We start from the raw sequence: 20,363 nt of genomic DNA on the forward strand, positions 1-20,363 counted from the left end.
TTTTTTATATTTAAAGAGTTTTTATATTTTATATTTTTTATATTTAAAGAGAGTTTTTTTGGGGGCAGTGTAAAGTAGGGCTTGTTGTTTGTTATTTCTGCGATCACAAATGCAGACATGGTTTTATATTTACGCGTCGCGATGCAACGCAACGCAATGAGTAAAAAGACAGTATAAGTCATTATAATCCATAATTATGTCCCCACTGGATGCAACGAATGCTTTGTTTATAATGGGTTTTCATGTTTTTGAATCATCGCTTCGGCCTGACAGGGCATCATCACAGTATGATAGGGGGGTAACATTTCCGTCACACACTTGAGGTATTCTGCCAATCATAACGCACTGGATAGCTGGCCAATCACAGCACACCTTGCTTTTCAGACCGATGAGCTTTGTGAAAATCGACGCGTTTCAGAAAGGCGGGGCATAGAGGAGAAACAATAATGTACAGTATGTGGAAAAGAATGTGTTTTTTGAACCTTAAACCGCATAAACTCATTTCATTACACCAAATACACAAAATAATGTTCTTTTTAGCAACATCATATGACCCCTTTAATAAATATGATGAACTGACAGCCCTTCATTGTAAATGCGAGCCAAAAGGAAGGAATACTTATCACAGGCATATCTGTTTCCTTGATGTTAAGAAAGTCGGCGCTAGCAATCTTGAGGGTCACGAGTATTCTTGACCTTTTCAATTAGAGAGATATTTTTATTGAGTATTGATTGGCCTACGCATGTAATGTAGAGTATGGTTCATATTTCTCATTGTGTCTCACTTTCTGTCTTTCTTCAGTTCAAAATCTTGCCGGCGGGCTTGGGAAAAGAAACTGAAGCTCTCTGCTGCCTCTTTATTATATCCACTGTCAGTAGCATGGACATACCTATCAGAAAACACATTACACAATACAGATTATTTGGAATATTTGTATTAGGAAACATAATAAATCTGCAAATGCTGCCTTCAAGTATTCAAAGACAGTTCCTACAAGTTTGAAAGCATATCATATTATTATATATCATGATTATGATATGCATTCAAGTGACTGGTCAGAATAAGTCAATTGCTAAGAATGGTTTATGTTGTTTTTTTTTTGGTCCATTCTGCCACAGAAAATGATGAGAAATTTAGTTTTGCTGTGCAAGCCTTTCAGCTCATATGGCTAAATAAGTAGTATTTTCTGGAAACTGTATATTTTTCTAGTATAGAAAAATGCATACAAACTAAACTGTACCATCACTATTCATAATTACTACGTACATTCATGTGAAAAAAGGACAATTGAATTCAGTAGGGTTCAGGACAAAATATAAAATCTTCTGGTCCTTGGCAGGTCTTAAAATGTAAAAAATTAAAACCTCAGATGAACAACAACACATGACATATCCCACCATGTCATTATTTATTTAACAAAAATAAAGCCAATACGGAAACGCCATGGGTGACAAACTAAGGACACCCTATGATTCAGTTGCTTGTAGATCCACTTTTAGCAGCAATAACTTGAAGTAATAATTTTCTGTATGACTTCATCAGTCTCTCACATCATTCTGGAGGAATTTTGTCCCACTCTTCTTTACAACGCTGCTCAAGTTTATTAAGGTTTGTGTATAGAGAGGAGTTCATGGTTGACTCAATGGCTGTTAGGTGCCCAGGTCCTGTGGCTACAAAACAAGCCCAAAATCATCACCCCTCCACCAGCATGCTTGACTTTTAATATGAGTTGTTTGTGCTGATATGCTCTTTTGGCTTTCACCAAACGTGGCGCTGTGCATTATGGCCAAACATCTCCACTTTGGTCTCGTCTGTTCAAAGGACATTATTCTAGATGTCTTATGGTTTGTTCAGAAGCAACTTTGCAAACCTAAGCTATCCTGCCATGTTCTTTTTAGAGAAGAGGCTTTCTTCTGGCAACCCTTCCAAACATGCCATACTAGTCTGGTGTTTTTCTAATTGTACCGTCACAAACATTATCATTTAATATGTTGACTGAGGCCTGTAGAGTCTGAGGTGTAGTTCTTGGGTTGTTTGCAATTTCTCAGAGTATCGTACGGTCTGACCATGGAGTCAATTTCCTGGGACATCCACTCCTGGGAAGATCGGTGTCTGTCTTGAATGTCTTCCACTTGTGAATAATCTTCCTCACTGTGGAATGATGGACTTCAGATTGTTTGGAAATGACTGTATTACCCTTCCAAGATTGATGGCATCAACAATTCTACGATCATTGCTGATTTCTTTCCTCTTTGGCATTGTGTTAACACACACCTAAAGGCTCCAGACCAGCATATTGCCAACATTTCTGCTTTTAAAGAGGTGCTCACAATTGGCTGATCTAAGGTCTTTGATTAGCAGTGCCTGACCATTACTTACCTTCTGTTAACAGTAAGAGTGTCCTTAGTTTGTTACCCATGGCTTTTCCGTTTTGGCCTAGTTTTTGTTAAATAAATAATGACATAGTGTGACATGTCATATGCTGTTGGTCTGAGGTTTTATTTTCCCAATTTTAATTAATTCTAATGGAAAACCATGGAATTCAATAGAGTGCCCTTTCTTTTTCACATGACTATTATAATCAATACCAAATATCATTCTTTAATTGTTTTGTCTTCAGCTTTAAAAGTTAGGGCAATAGGACATACACTCGCAATAAAAAAGCAGCCAAATGAGAACCCCATAACAATTGTTCATTGTCAGCTCAATAATATGTAATAATAGCTTAATAATAGCAAATAACTTTGTGTTTGCCAAACTAAACATGTAATGTTAGCCTAAGATCTAAATCAACATTTCAAACTACTGGAAGTGAGATGCGTGTTTATATGGTTTCTGTAGCTTGATAGTGATATTGAGTATTGACGTAGGCTCTTGTAACAGTGCTAATGACAGTGCTGAACATTTCAGGCATTCAAAGATGGTCAGTCTGTTCTTCAGCACATTCGAAGATAAAACTAGCACTGGTTACTGCTAGAGGTTTAGCACAACTGTTGATGTTCACTGATATACTCAGATCAAAGACATCCCTGTTTATTTGTTCCATGAAAGAATAGGTTCCTCTGAAATGAGCCCATAATATAGTTCAGAGAAAAATTACATTTGTACATGAAATTTCCACTATATTAATGCTTTGAAAGTAATATTTTATGGTTACCAAGGCTGAATTTATTTGATCAAAAATACAGCAAAATCAGTAACTGTCAGACTCTTTTCCGTGTTTTGTGTTTCCATGCCCATGTTTGGTCCTTCCTGATCCTGTACTAATTGTTCCCAATGTGTTCCAGGTGTGTCTAGTTATCATCCTCGTTTCCCTGTGTATTTAAGTTGGAGTCTGTGCAGTCTGTCTTTGTCCTGTATTGAACATCAACCCTCATCCTACGCGTGAGTTCCTGTCTGTATGTGCTTTATTTGGATAAATAAAGGTCTGTTTCATGTAAATCCTCTTCGTCTCCACGCTCCTTTGTCTCCTCGGCTATGCCACAGTAGGCAGTCGTGACAGAATACAGGACCCAAAAGAAGTAAGCGGCGCCCTCTCTCCCCGTTTTATATCCGCTTTTGAAAGTCTTTAGTTTTTTCCCGTTTGTTTCGCCCGGCGGCATGGAATCCGCCGCACGCTTCGCCACGGCGTTGTCAAGCCCGCTGGCTGCTACAAAGTCAAGCATGCCGGCCGCGGCATTCTCAAGCCCGCCTGCCGCCATTGACCCAAGCCCATCGGTCACTGCAACGGCAAGCCTGCCAGCCACGCCTTTCACCCTGAGCCTAGAGGGGAATCTGTGGAGAAGAATGCGGTTGGTTCTGGTCCCTCTGTCGCTGGCCACTATGAAGTCAAACCCGCCATCCGTGGGTTTCTCAGGCCTGCCGGCCGCCATTTTCCCAAGCCCGCCGGTCACCGCAACGGCAAGCATGCCAGCCGCGCCTTTCACCCCGAGCCTAGAGGGGAATCTGAGGAGGAGAAGGCAGTTGGTTCTGGTCCCTAGGCGCACTCCAGTGTCGGCTCCAGCCCCAGAGCTCGCTCCAGTGTCGGCTCCAGCCCGAGTTCACCCCAGTGCCCCAGGGTGTGCTCCTGATCCCCAGTTAAGCCCAGGAGGGGCTCCTGATTCCTCGTTTAGCCAAGGGAGGGCTCCAGATCCCCAGTTAACCCCAGGGAGGCTCCAGTCCCTGAATCCCCTCCAGAGCGCCCCTCAAATGCCCGCTCATCCAGAGCACCCTCCAGAGCCCGCTTCCCCAGAGCACCCCCCTGGATTCCTAGTTTTCACCAAGAAAATTTTGGGAGGGGTCCATATCATATATCAAGGCCACGGAGGATCCGCCATGGCCTCCTGAGTCTCCTGATCCACCATGGCCTCCTGAGTCCCCTGCTCCTTCGTCTCCGCCACAGTAGGCAGTCGTGACAGCAACATTGTAAAACATTACTACAATGTTTAAAAATATATACATATACATATTTTAAAATGTAATTTATTTTTTATTGCAAATCTGAATATTCAGCAGCCATTACTCCAGTTTTCAGTGTCACATGATTCTTCAGAAATATTCTGCTTTGATGTTGATTTGTCAATGTTGAAAAAATTATTGAGTTGAAAAAGATCTTTTCTAAAACTATATATTTCTTCACTTTTTAGCAATGCAAAGCATTTTGCTGAATATAAATATAATTGTCTTTAAAAAATGTATAGTGTATCCTATAAAATACCACTGATATGTAGCTAAAAACGAGAAAGATGGGTAAAAACAGTTTGAATATGTCAGGTGTTGTATCCACACACATACACATTTGGTGCTATAGTAGGGGTTAAACCACGAGAGGAAGAAACCTTTACACAGTCCTTTATTAACTTCACCTACAACTCAAACACCTCACCACATCCCCTACACACACACACACACACACACACACACACACAAACTGCCTTCTCAGAAACTGTTAGTGACACCTGTTCTGTTGTGCAATTTTCTTAAAACACATTTTCAAGTGAAATCACATGTATACCAATCACAAAAAAACAAACACTTAAATATACTGCATAGCATTATTAAGTTGAACTTACAAGTGTCTACATGCCTTCATATGAATATGATTATGATTCAGGTTTCAGAGTTGACAGTAGATTAGTCAATTGTTCAGTTATGTGTTCTTTGCACATTTTCTTTACAATATGTAAAAAATGTATATATATATATATATTATTTTTTTTTTATTTTTTTTTTTTTTTGAAAAACCATACACAACTTTTTTTTTAAAGAAAAAGAAAGGAATTTTCAATGTGTTAATAAATATAAATACTACATACAAATTATATATATATAATAGACTACAAATTAAACCAAACCCTAAAACCTTTTTTCCGTTCCCCAAATATTCCTGAATTCTCAGGTTTAAGAACATCTTGGGCCATTTGTGTCCCAAAACTATAAGTACACGTGCACTTTTTTAGAGACCTGCTGTAATTTGTTTTAATAAATACGGTTATAGCAATCCTCTGCTTTTCTAACCTGGTCACTGGTGCCCTCAGGCCTTTCCTAACCAACAACTCTTTTCTGTCATTATGAGTGTGTGTGTGCGTGTGAACTTCATTCAGAGTTAAAAACACAAATAGCGTGCATTTTAAAAAGGTTTCTGTGTGTGTGTGTGTGTGTGTGTGTGTGTGGTGGCTGCAGTGTTTTGTTTGGAAGGGAAAAAATGGGGGAGGAGACACGCGTAACTTAATTACTTCACCGTAATAGCAATTATTTAGTCCACGCTCCTTATCTTAATTATTTCAAAAGGCAAACTTCAATTAGAGGGGTGAAGGTATGTCTCCAACAAAAACACACCTTTCGAAGAGCATGCAAGCTTACAGAAACCACATACATATTCATATGCACACAATCAGACACTGCTCTGTTGAAAAAACCAGCATATGCTGGTCAGTTATGTTTTGACACTGGGATGCTGGTTTAAGCTGGTCCTTTGCTGGTTTATGCTGGTCCTTTGCTGGTTTATGCTGGTCCTTTGCTGGTTTAAGCTGGTCCTTTTGCTGGTTTATGCTGGTCCTTTGCCAGCGCATGACCAGCATAAACCAGCAAAGGACCAGCTTAAACCAGCAAAGGACCAGTTTAAACTAGCATCCCAGCGTCAAAACATACCTAACCAGCATATGCCGTTTTTTTCAAAAGGGTGTATGTTTACAGCATGTCTCTAAGCCTTACAATTTAGTACAATTTAAAAATTTGACCAAATTCAATAACTGCATGACCCTCCACGGATGATGCGAACTTAGAATAATGAAAGACAATTTCTAACATATAAGAAATTCATGCTTTGGTAAGTCATAATTATGACCAAAATCGTCATAATTGTGATATACTAAATATTTATTAGATGAAAAGTCGAAATGTGGACATAGTAAGTTGTATTAAATGGATGCATTCTCTCATTATTTTGTGTCCTGCTGTTGTTAGCTTAGCAACATGCTAACACCAAACTCCACTGGATTCAGTTGTGAGTTGAATCTTTGTGTGGTTCACATGAGGAGGACTATTTGTGTAGAGTGAAAACTTTCTGTAAAGCATTTCAAATCAGTCACTTACGAGGTGCCTACCACTGCAGTGACTTAGAGGGTAGTAGATAGAAAAGCAACTAACTAGGTTTCGGAAGAGCTAGTCCAAACTGAAATCCCCAGAGGTCTACAAAAAAGGACTTTACACTGTTGCATGAACTTTCTCTGTCATGTTTGACCCTTCACAGAACTCACCATCGATGGTGTTGATAGATAGTACATGACGCAGAAAGTGGCCACAAACTAAGCACTGTCGTTCTTCTAGGGACAGTGTGTGTGCCAAAGCACATTTCATATCACTTCAGAAATGTCATATGTTGCCTCACTAGTACTTTTCTGCCAAATGTTGTGATAACGTATGGTTTAACAAACGTATATCATGTCAGAATCTTTGTGACGACACTCTACTGTCTCACCCACCTTTGAGTTCTCCTGTGAACGTGTCAGAATTTCAACATTTATGTGTAAGGTTTGGGGTAAAAAAAAAAAAAACCTGTTATGCCTTTATTGCAGTCATTTACTAAGATTCTACACGAGTACACAAAAACCAACACAAATAATAATATTTTCAGTCACACTTTATTTTAAGCTCCAATTCTCACTATTAACAAACCATTAACTGACTTTTGCCCCAATAAACTCCTAATTTGCTACTTATTAATAGTTAGTAAGATAGTTGTTAAGTTTAGGTATGGGGTAGGATTAGGGATGTAGAATATGGTCATGCAGAATATGTGCTTTATAAGTACTAATAAACAGCCGATATGTTAATAATAGGCATGCTAATAAGCAACTAGTTAACAGTGAGAATTGGTCCCCATACTAAAGTGTTACCATATTTTCTCACACAGAGTAAATGAGTTGTTATAGTACATTAAAATATATATAATATCTTAAAAGGCACTGTATTTTGGGATCCTTCGTATCAAAAAGATTCAAAAGGCGTCTCATCAATGTCTCAAATTATGCTACATCTGGAAAGTCTGCAATAAAAAAGTCAGATCTCAATATGAACTCAAAGATTTATCATCAGATTCTTCCAAGACCAAATGAGTTAGAATATCCACATTTAGTTTATAATTATATAAAATAAAACATATGTTTTAAGCAAAGGCTGATATCTGTTAGCCTAAATAGACAGCTAGCTAGCCTCTAGTCAGCTGTCAAAATAAACAGACTGAGAAGTTTGATGTCTTGCTTCAGAACTAACCACTTGCAAAAATAATATAAATAAATTGACTTTAAAGTAATTTAAGAAGGTTTTAATGCCATAACAGTAAAATCCCCATTTGAGGGGTTAGTTAGCTAACTGTTGTATTTTTTCAGTTTTGGCTCCTTCTAAAGAATATTAGGAGAAACAGCTGAGATACCCAAATGATACATCACTGAAAAATTTCGCTCTTATACATTTCGCAGTGCAACAATATATGAATTCCAGCTTGCGTACCTAGAAGCATCTGTATTAACAAGGCCTACATTTTACAGAAAATTGGGTAAAATACAGATTTGTGTTTTTGTTTGTGTATCTATATGGGGATCATCTTCTCTTATACCAGATGTACCTGTTTATTTACTGAACTGATGCCGTAGTACATCCATATTCAAAGTTAAAAAGAAAAAATATATATGTTTTGAACATGCGTGCATGAGTGCATGTACTTGTGCATGAGTTTATGCATGTAAATGTGTGACTATCAGCTGTACTGTCAAGTACTATCAGCATAGACACAAATACACACATGCATCAACAAACCAGAGTCTCGATTGATCCTGAAAGAGTTTAAAACCAAATAGGTTTCATGGAAGAGAGTGGAGAGGAAAACATGAAATTCACAGTATATCTCAGCATATCTCTGAATAGCACTGGTGCGTGTGTGTGTGTGTGTGTGTGTGTGTGTGTGTGTGTGAGAGAGAAAGAGAGAGAGAGAGAGAGAGAGAGAGAGAGCGAGAGAGAGAGAGAGAGAGAGAGAGGGAGAGAGAGAGTATGAGGCAGAGAGAGTCCTCTAATACTGATTAGAAATAGGATTAGTGGATAATTTGGGTTTGGGATGGAGGAGAATGTTGAGGGAGACACTGTTCTCCCATCATTGTTCATCCAAAGATTTATCAGTCTCTCTCTCTCTCTCTCTCTCTCTCTCTCGTGCATATTTGTTTTGTGACACTAGAATATCTCGAACAGTAGATGTATTTGTTGCAAATAAATACTGGTTACAATGCTATCAATGCATGCTCTATCTCTGCAGTCTTTAGATAAGCTCAAATATCACATTTCGGCATGGCTGCACTTTTAAAGACCGTTCTGAGAGATCTGATGTCCACCAGTTTCTATACTGGTAAATGCTACTATGAAATGGGTGCCTTTTCTATCTTGAAACAATGGTATGATTTTAAACACTGATAATTTGAACATTACTAGTCTTGTGCTTAAGGTCATGACACTACAAGGTGCTTGTTCGAAAGAAAATGTTATACTGAATAATTTAATAACCGCTCACTTTCCAAAATCATCTTGACAATTTTAGGTTCTCCTTGACAAACTAGCTAAATGTTAGATAATATGTCAAAAGAGGGGGCATTTACTTGCCCAGTGTCCATTAATTTCATTCAGTGACAGGTGTACTGTATATGCATGTATGTATTTATTTATTTGTAATGTTATAGTATATTTAAAAAGAGACAGTTATAATGGTAACATGGCTGAAGCATTACTACTAGTCTAGTCTAAAAACATAATTAAATAATAGAGAATAATAGCGTAAAAGCTTTCATGTACATATATTTCTGTTAACAAGGAGAAGATAAACCATATATAAAGTTACTGAATTTTTGTTGATGCGTTTAAAAAAATGTCAATAAATCTCAAAGTAAGGCAAGGTCTGTATCAGATATTGCCTGTGAAAGTTATTTTTTATGTTAATGACTAACACCAAACACACCTGTTTTGTCAAATGACCCATACAGCAAAATCTGGAGCAATTTAGGGATGCTATGTCAAAGATTACCATAAAATCGATGTTCATGTGGACTGTTTTAGGTGTGAATATTAGATTTTAGAGTTGAAAGTGAGCTATTGCTCACCACTTCCTGTGATGGAATGCGTCATCACACCTTTTTTTTCTTTCTTTTTGAGGGAAATTCCGCTCCAAAAAGTGATGAGAACATGATGAGAGGCAGAATTAAGTAATCAACGTTTTTAACCTTTCTCTGTTCTTTAGCTTTGAGCACTTTTCTTTGAAAAGAGAAGGCAGTCAATGTGTAGCACAGCGGAATGATGAAAATAAGACAGACGAAGAGAGAGAGACACTTCATTAGGTCTATATGGAAATTGATGAAAGCGGACCGTAAAATAGGCGGTCTTGATGTTAGCGTGCTCATTGATGGAAGCCTGAGACATTACACGACTATGGCAAAGAAACGTGTAACCTCATAATCTGCACGTCATCTAATAACTCCATAAATGGCCATTTTATTTTCTATTCACTGTCTCACATTCCTTGTCCAGTAATGTTACTTAGGCCCAAAACATGCTCTATGCAAGTACACAAAAATTATGCTTTAAATGGGACATTGAATGCAAAATTCACTTTTACATGGTTTGCATATAAAAGTCTTAGCAGTGTGTGGACACAACCACCCTACAATGACAAAAATCCATTCACTCCTTTTTTAAATCTTCAAAAAAAAACTACAGTCTCAATTATCAAGCCGTTTTGATTTTATGAGCAGTATGACATCATACTGCTCAGGCCCCGCCCACAACCACTGACGGACAGTCCCGTGTTAGCATATTTCCGCCCTCCACCCAGTTGTATGCTGTCCTCCATTTTCTTCGCATTCGAGCAGCTGTCGTGACAATGTCTCGTAAGCAAGGCAGGCATTTTGTAGTTGGATGTAAAAGTGAATATAAGAGTCTTCATTTTCTCCCAACATGAGAGCCATTGAGGACACAGTGGATTAGTTTTGTTTCTGATGGTAATGTGGCATCTAATACACAAAAAAAACAGAAGAGATGGGTGGGGTGAGCAGTAGCTCATTAACATTTAAAGAGACATGCACCGAAACAGCTCGCTGTGAACGGAGCCGTTTTTGACTAGGCAAAAAGGGTGTTGTTTTACACGACCATTGAGGAATTTTAACCAAAGCATTTTGCAGACATTTCATATACTGTATACCCTAAATAATCATACCAACTTGTGGAAAATGGGCATACGATGTCCCCTTTAAACTATGCAAGTTCAGGTTTGCATACCGAAATATGTCAGCATGAGAGCCATTGAGGACACAGTGGATTAGTTTTGTTTCTGGTGGTAATGTGGCATCTAATACACAAAAAAAACAGAAGAGATGGGTGGGGTGAGCAGTAGCTCATTAACATTTAAAGAGACATGCACCGAAACAGCTCGCTGTGAACGGAGCCGTTTTTGACTAGGCAAAAAGGGTGTTGTTTTACACGACCATTGAGGAATTTTAACCAAAGCATTTTGCAGACATTTCATATACTGTATACCCTAAATAATCATACCAACTTGTGGAAAATGGGCATACGATGTCCCCTTTAAACTATGCAAGTTCAGGTTTGCATACCGAAATATGTCAGAACAGCATTCATAATTATTACCAAAGAGAGTGAATTCACGAAACAGCTGCACCACTGCATGAACCTTCATGAACCACCTGCAGTTCAAGCAGATACTTAAACCCTAGTTTAAGCAGATACTTAATACACTGGTACAGTGCTGGAATGCATTTAAATTAAATAATTGTGAATCTTTTAGGTGCTAGTTCCTTGTTTTTTTTAATGAAAATTAGGTTTATTATAGAATTCAGCATTAACTTGCGTTACTTATTTGAAAAAGTAACTCAGATATTTTGTTGTAAATTTAAAAGTAATGATTTAATTTACTAGTTGAAAAAGTAATCTAATTGCGTAACTCACGTTACTTGCAATGTGTTACCCCCAACACTGTCGCTAATTGCTGGGATTAATTTTTTTTAAATGATCAATTATCAATTCACAATGGTCATCACTATATTGCTTGCGCAAATATTGTGCATAAAGGAAGTGCTAAAGCAGGCATTAGCATAAACTGTCTTCTTCTATGGTCAGTTTTGAGCAACAGTTTTATAAGAATGTTGCTGAGCAGGTTAATTAAAAAGTCAAATTACCAATTGCTAGCTACCTGAATAACACCACGTCTGGTTTAAAGTTGGCATGAAACAGAAATTCCGATTTCTTCCCTTTTGTGACATATGTCTGAGTGAAATGGCTTCTCAAAAAAAAAGATTTTGTCCATCAGGAATTCATTGGATTGATGGATAGTTGTTGTTTGCTAACCGTGTTGGGGAAAGTAATGCATTGCAATATTGTGTTACTCCATAAAGTAACTAATTGCATTACTTAGTTACTTTTTATGGAAAGTAATGCATTACATTACTTTTGTGTTACTTTTTGTCACCTGGGCCTTTCACACCAAAAGTGAAATTAATAAGCCTCAGGCTAAAGGAAGTGTTTTTGCACCTCACTCCCAATTTCTCTCAACATGGGACAGATGAATAAATTGGAAAACAAAGTAACTTGCTTTACTTATTTGAAAAAGTAACTGAGATATTTTGTTGTAAATTTAAAAGTAATGTGTTACTTAACTAGTTACTTGAAAAGGTAATCTGATTACGTAACTCACGTTACTTGTAATGTGTTACCCCCAATACTATTGCTAACTCTAGCAACTACTCTATTTCTCTGTTGATTTCATGGTGAATAGAACTATAACAACCCCTTGAATACAAAGGTTTTTTTACCTCCACAGTAATGCACGAATCTGATATGTACAGCGGGAACGCACTTACAATGTGTTGGCTAAGCAATCATGTTTCTGTCTTTTTTTCCCCATTTTCTCTTTCAAGATGCATTTCATATGTAATATTTAAGATTTATTCCTTCACTTAGAGAGAGATGTTTTGGATTTGTGAGGTCCTTTTGCAAAACAATCAAAGCTCAAAATGACAGTTAAAGAGAAGTTTCCTGTCGCCAACAGCCCAGGTGTGTGTTTGTGTATGAGAAAAAGATGATGCGTAGGTGAAAAATCGCTCTTATTGCTTCCAATACATACTCAGTCTTGTGGCGAAGCTTTATTAGACCACAAACTGACATCGACCTCAATCCTGTCTGTGTGTGGGAGCAGGTGCTTGAAAGGAAGGCAGTTTTTTGAGGTACCTTTTACGTGGGTTTGAAAAAAAAGGAGTTTATTTTTCTGCATTTTTCCGCCCATCCAACATGTGTGCATCCTAACAGCACAAACACACTGACATCCCGTAACAGGTAACCTGTATCACCCTCTGCTGAATCACTGGGATGGGGGAAGTCATTTCATTTTGTGCGCACTCACTCTGACAAAGGAGGTCTTAGGAGCTTGTGTTCACTTTTTCAGGCACACAAACATTGAGCTTTTTAATCACTGCGGGAACAAAGAATAGATTTGTTGGCAGCACTTTGGTACTTATACTTTAAGCCTTTTGTAGATGCCACACAGAACTGTCACTCTCCAAAAATCACTTTTCTGCTTTACCTTGGGCTCACATTCAACAATAGTGATGATTAGCAATGTTTGCTAAAGCAAGAATACGGTTACTATTGCTTATACTTAGGGTTAGAGATTTGACCAAACCAGTAAATCCGAGTTTTTTATTTTTATTTTGAGCCTAACTTCTTCAGAGCAAAGGATATGAATGATGCATCAAAGTATGCACCTTTCTGAGGAGAGGTGTGCTGTTATTTTTCAAAGTAATTGGCCTACCAGTTTGTAACTGGAACAAAAGAAATGTAATAGAGTAAAGAAGGGATCCCTATCTAGGGACCTCAATATGTCCACAAACAAACGTTACATCTTTTACAAGTTTGATTCATTGTCTTTCATTGTCTGCCATAACAAAATTTACATACATTTAATTAACAAATACAATTCATAGCAATAAATACACATCTATCCATCAATCCAAACTGCTTGAGCTATGTAGGGTCGTGGAGATACTATAGAGCCCATCACAGCATCTCGCGCCATAGGCAGGGAAACATCCTGGAAGTCCAGATGATTTTACATATATATGATACTAATGAAGAAAATTATTTTATTTTAGATGTATCAGAAAAATAAAGTAACTGGAGCAACTGTGCAACTTGAACATGAAGTCCATTAACTGAGCATTCCTCACATCGCTGCATTCATTGATTATAATTGATCAATTTAGGATTGTTTTGCATCAGTCTTGGCAGATTGAGGTGTTTATTTAGTGAGGACATCATCCTGACCCCTAGTCTAGAATGTTAGAGGTTCTCACAGGTTTTAGGGACTGGCGCAGAGGCAGAACTAATATAGAACCACCTTTTCTGCGGTGGAAATGCACAGAAAGTTCCATATTAGGATTCGGCAATAGCACTGTCCCACTGTTAGTGAAAATGGGACAGTAAAGAGTGGCGGTGGACTTTTTTGACCGACAGTGATAGTTAACCCAAAAATGCAAACTCTGCTGTCATTTACTCACCTTAACGTCCATACAATGGAAGTCAAAGGTTTCCAAAACTGTTTGGTTTTCCAAAAATCTTAAAAGTGTCTTCTTTTGTGTTGTACAGAAGAAAGGCATACAGCTTTGGAGCGACATGAGGGGGAGTAAATAACAGATTTTTCATTTTGGGTGAACTATCTCTTTAAGCAAGTAAGCAATCAACCAGTACACTATAGCAATGACTTTAGCAATACCCTAGCAAATATCTAGAACACCTTAGCAACTGCTTAGCAACAACCTAGCATGGTGGTAGCAACTTTTTTTGAATGGGCAAGAACCACACAAATTTCACCCAAAAGCTAAGAAACCACTCTCTTTATTTCTTTCTTTCTCTAACTCTTTCTCTTTCTCATTCAATCAATATTCTTCTCGTAAAAAAATCAGCATTCTGCTCATCAGCCATTTGAGACTCATAAATCTATCTTGTAACATACTTCATCTCGAGTATCAAACTTCACGCTAATTACTGCAGCATTAGGCTAACAGGCTACCATTTCATACCGTAACGTTTATAATGGCTTGAAAACTTTGTTTGATATAAGAACTTTCCTCATTTGGCTCCAAGAACTCACTTAGTAATTTATTTCAGACTAATTTTCTCAATCAAACTGAGACAGAATCTTAATTCAACATTAGTGCCGGGATTTCCCAGAAGAACACATAGATTTAGCACTAGCGTATATAGACTGGGCTTAATCGTGGCAATCTGAGAGGGTTAACCTAATTTAGTAGCCTATAGAAGGTGCTGTGGTGGATTTGAGCCCACCTCGGTCACACCACCAGCCAATTAAAGCCTTAATTATCCCGTTAATTATGCAGACAGGAAGTATCAGCTGCCGCCCGATTGTATTTGGCACTCAGAGGACAGGGACCTAATGGCCGATGGTAGTCACCACAATGTCACACACACAAATACACACTAAGTGGTGAGGCAATTTAATTTCTGAGAAGAACGAAGACAATACGGATGTCAGGCTGCACATTACAACAGTTGTTATGCACACAAATGTATATACCTTTCATGAAGTAACATTTTTGGCTGTGTTTCGTTTGCATTTGTTATCGGTGTGTGTAAGCCCCATTGCCTGCTGGGATACCGCTGCCCAAAGGGATCCTGCATTTATGTGTGTACCCCATTCTCTTATCTACTGAGGGAACCAGATATTGGTCCCCTATATGATGTCACAAAACTAATCCCTCAACACACACCTAATTACAAATGAGGCATGCCTGCCAGCATCAAGAATCTAATCACATTTCAAGCCAAGCGGGTAAATTCAGCTTTCTGCACTCTATTCCACACACTTCAGCCCTAAAGCTATAAAGATTGGGTCTGGTTTCCAAGCAGCCAGGAGGTGTGTGAATGTATATCTCAGAGTGTTAATGTACTCATGAAAATATGACGTTTGTTTTTCATAAAAATACAAAACCAGTCCTTAAAAGAATTAATTAGGCCTTATGATATTAACTCAAAGTTATGTAATATTTCTTTTTAAAATAATAAATATAAAGCAAAATTATATAAACTGCCAGCCAGACGCTTGGAATCATTGCGATGTTTCATGTTTTTGAATAAAACCTCTCAGGCTCACCAAGGCTGCATTTTTTTTTTTTAGATCAAAAATATAGTAAAAACAGGAATATTGTGAAATTATTATTTCAGCAGCCATTACTCCAGTGTCACATAAATTATATGATCTGTATGATCCACATTAATTTTATAATTCAGTATTTGTACTGAACATCAAAGATCTATTTTTTTTTCACACCAACCGAATTGTAGGAGAAACCTCTGAAACAAAGTTGATGCTTAAATAAAATATAAATTTTCTGAGTTACGAAAGAGCAACATTTGAGCATAGTAACGTTCCTACAGGGGAGTGAATAAAAAATGGGTTTGAAAAAATAAATGAAAAGAAAAGAAAAGAGAAGAAAAAAAGGAGAAAGGTGGGCAGTTCATGACCTGGTCAGGAATGTGGGTCTGTCCTTTCCAGAATGCCTCAGGAAACCGAACACCCTGCCTGTCAATTAAAATATTGGGGTACTTTGGAGAAGAAGACTGTCTGCTTGTCTGATTACCATTCCTGTGTGTGTGTGTGTGTGTGTGTGTGTCAAGACAGGACAGAATTTGCGTGTCTTATTTAGCAGATTCTCTTCCAGAAGCTCCTCCCCCCATTCAGAAAAGGGGTGGAGCTGCCGCTTGACACAGGAGCAAACAGCACTGACAGCTTCCTTCCTCGGGGTAAACACACCCCAAACTATTTACACACACACACACCAGCCTCTCCTCAGGGTAAACGTACCCTTACCTCTTACATGCAGGTCATGGAGTCGAACACTCACAGCTAATCAACACACACACACAGACTCCACTTGTCTCTGCATTCAGTGTTTAAGAGCTCTTTTATGAGCGTGAGTGAGTGCTCAGAGTCATTTGGTCAACACTATTTTTACAACCCTTCTCTCTTTTTCTGTGTGTGTGTGTGTGTGTGTGTGTGTGTGTGTGTGTGTGTGTGTGTGTGTCTTTGTTATTTCCTTTTATTTAGGTTTTTTTTTTATATCGGCCATTACATTAATATATCAGGTAAAATTCATTATAACTTTAATATTTAATTATTACATTAATATATCCATTTTTAATTCAAGCAATTTATTTAAAAAAATATTTTGCATTTAATGTACTTTAAACCTTGACTTATGCAAACAAACCAAAAAAAAAGATTATATGATGTATTATACAGTATATTTACATAATTTATATTCTATGTATTCTGTTTTTATTTTAATATTGTTGTTTTATTACTGTCCGTTTTTTCAGCCATTTTTGTTGAATTTAAAATGCATACTATAAGTGTCCTGCATACTATGGTGTAGTGATGGTAAAGTATGGCAATGCTATGATATATTGATATGGAGTGATTACCAAATTCATGTACTATTATATAGCAGTGTACTTCAAAGAATACCATGGAACTATGTACAAAAACATGGTACACATCCAGCAAAAACATGAAAGTTCTATGGTACATAAAAATACACAAAAAACCTAATGTCCAAAAGCATAGAAGCACCATGGTACATGTCCAAAAAAAAAAACTGACAAAACCATGTTCAATTAAAACCAAGCAAATACCATGGGGAATTTAGCTGTGTTTTAAGTGTTTGGTCACCACTGTTGTGATTTCTGAGTTCCTACTCTTTGATATGAACATGTGTGGTTTGACCACACTATGTAGCTAGAGGCTTCACTAAGGCATGTGTGTGCGTGTGCATGAGTGTATGCATGCATGCACACTGTGTGTATGATACCACTGAAGGTGGAAATGTTATGATCCATGAGTTTGTCAGAAAACGGTGGAAATGTGTGCGTTCCATTTAAGGTCTCACTTTCCAATAATCATGCAAAAAAAAAAAAGTGCATTCAGTCCTCAGAAATACAATAGAACATTTTTATTATTATTCTTTCACACCTGGATAAAATAATGCATTATAAAATTAAATTTAATTGCCAATTTATTTTGACATGAGGTATGTGAGTAAACATTGTTTACATTAAAAACATTAAAAACATAACTGTCTGTATGTGTATAGTATTTCAGCTTTCACAAAGCCGCACCTATTATATGGAAGTTAAATATGACACTGAATATCATTATAAGAAATCTAACCAAGTATCAAACCAAACACACAATATACCAAAGAACACAAGACACAGCCCTGCCCTGTAAACTTACAGAAGACAGGTCAAATAAAGTTACCTTTCATGGTGAACTCTTTTATGCAGTTATAAGGTGAAGTGTTTCATTATTTATTCATTTATTTTTTGGAATGATATGCACTGCTAAATCATTCACAATAATACCAAAAATCTGCATTATCTGCATTGACTAACGCATTTTACCATGTTTAAATCTATTTCACTCTTCAAAATGTTACGAAAAGTGTATACTGTATATATCCTTACCATCCTAAAATTGTCAGATTCCCTAAACTGTGTTTAAATGGAGAAACCTGGGTACAATAAATGCACACACAAGTGAACTACACACAGTGTGTACTGAAAGCTGGACATGAATAATAATTCAGAAAATAAACCACCTAATCTGGACCACTCTACTGTATCAGGATTAGCCCAGCGAAGTGTGTGTGTATGAGAGAGAGAGGTCGGGTCAGGCTCACACACTCTGCCCTGAAGACCCTGCCATGAAATGAAATCTGTTTAATCTGTCATCACCTGCGGAGAGGTGTGGAGTGGAACGTGCAATATCTCCTGTGTGTGTGTGTGTGTGTGTGTGTGTGTGTGTGTGTGTGTGTGTGTGTGTGTGTGTGTGTGTGTGCGTGCGTGTGTGCGCACATGTTTCCATTTTTATTTAGACTGAAATTACAGATGGATGTTTAGTATAACCAGCTATACAGGTCTGAAAAGTAATATGAGATAATAACTGAAGGTTTTTAAGTAGTTGATTGTATGGCCTAAATCATGTTTTTGTGTCAAAGCTATTGTTGAGAATCTATCATGTTGTGTTACATAACTTGTCTAAAATCTTCCACCCAACCCCTATTTCTGTGTTTAATGTTATAACAACTCATAAAAAGGAAACACACACACACACTTTGAAAATCAGTAGACAGACATTTTTCATGTAGGCATAGTAATGCGTCACTTTCTGTGTGAATTTGGATATGTGGCCATTTTTGACTTTGAGGTGGTCCATTTGGCTTAAACAATGCACCACCTCCGCTGTTTGACCTAGTTCACGTCATTCTCAATGGTGTTTTTTGAGCTGGCGTGAATTGTTTGATGCTTTACATCATGGTGCAAAAATAATATTCTCCCATGTACCTCTAAAGAAGTGTGATACATGTGATAAGTGTCCATTATGTCCTAATAGACATTATAAGAGTGCCATGATGCACAAGTACATATTTTGAAGACTCTTCGTGCAGCTCTTTTACATACAACTCTCAGAAAATAAAAGGTACAAAAGTTGTCACTGGGGCAGTACCCTTTTACCTTATTTATTCCTAAATGGTGGGTGCACTTTTGTACTTTATTTATACCTAAATGGTGCATATTAGTACCTTAAAAATACATTAGTGCATATTCATACCAAAATAGTACATATAAGTCAAGGGTACCGTCCCAGTGACAGCTTTTGTACTTTTTTTCTGAGAATGCAACATGACGTATTGAAGTACCAGAGGATGGTAGTTGTCTAGAAAAGAGCTGTGTAAAGATTCTAAATAATTTCTCCTTTTGAGTTTCTTGGAAAGCATACAGTAACAGCATTCGGGTTTGAAACAACAAGAGAGTGAGAAAATAATGGCTATTTGTTCCTTTTCAGTTGAGCTAAGTTCTACAAAGCACCACCTTCAGGATCTCGCCTGCATTTCGTATGATGACTCTAAACATTGTTTACCACTAGGATACAAAACAACATCTCGAACAACGTGATTGGCCCACTGAATCACAAAAAAAAATAATCGATTCCGAAATCGTATCAAGCTGAATATCTTTTAATTAGTTCAAAGATGTTGAAAATAAAGTGATAAACCACACAGAATGAGGGGGAAGAAGAGACTAAACAGAAACAGAATTTCAGAGAGAAAAGAGCCATGTTCTTTGGCGACATGACATGCCCGCAATTTCCTGTGAGTGAGAGGAAAGGAGACGTGTGGGGGCGAAATACTAGGTGAAACAGCGTGTGAAGTGACACCACTGCTACTGTCTTCCTCCGAAAGACAGAAAGAGAAATGTAGGCTCATGAGTAGTGAGGTTAAATTGTGTCGATATGTGGGTGGGTTTATTCTGCCATCCTGTCAAAGGTGATGTCAGATCTGGCTGAGTGGGCGCAATAACTGTGGTGAACAGCCACACAGTTGCATGATGTGCACTCAATGGTGTACACATTGTACACAGAAGACTGTTGATATTTTAAACACATTAAATCATTTTGAAAAAGCAGCAGTTTGAGGTTGTTGTGTTTCAAGATATAAGAATTATATTTAATTTCAACTTATTCAAATGAAATTTTACTGCCCTTTATTTGCACAAAAGATTAGCTTGAGAGCTCAGTTACATTTTATTTAAGATTTGTCTCAGTTGTTTCTTCTAACTAGAAACAAAGATAACATGTGACATAGCAAGAGTATGAATATTGATTGTACATTCAGATTCAAATCAGCCCTAGCTTTATTTAGCCTGATATCAAGAGAAAAGTAATTTGAAAAAAAAAAAAAAAAAAAAAAAAATTAAAAAT

General features: G+C 37.4%; 1 long non-coding RNA gene across 1 annotated transcript in view; it reads right to left on the minus strand.

The window, feature by feature from the left end:
- LOC107555821 (uncharacterized) overlaps nt 1-886 on the minus strand; it is a 5,563-nt gene extending 4,677 nt beyond the window's left edge. The window contains exons 1-2 of the long non-coding RNA XR_001605206.1: nt 786-886; nt 620-696 (exon numbers count right to left, since the gene is read on the minus strand). This is a non-coding gene — a long non-coding RNA (uncharacterized lncRNA). The remainder of the gene's footprint in view (nt 1-619; nt 697-785) is intronic.
- Nucleotides 887-20,363: the final 19,477 nt, after the last annotated feature.

This window comes from Sinocyclocheilus grahami, unplaced genomic scaffold (genome assembly GCF_001515645.1).
Source record: "Sinocyclocheilus grahami isolate Dianchi unplaced genomic scaffold, SAMN03320097.WGS_v1.1 scaffold546.1, whole genome shotgun sequence".
Classification (NCBI taxonomy): Eukaryota; Metazoa; Chordata; class Actinopteri; order Cypriniformes; family Cyprinidae; genus Sinocyclocheilus; species Sinocyclocheilus grahami.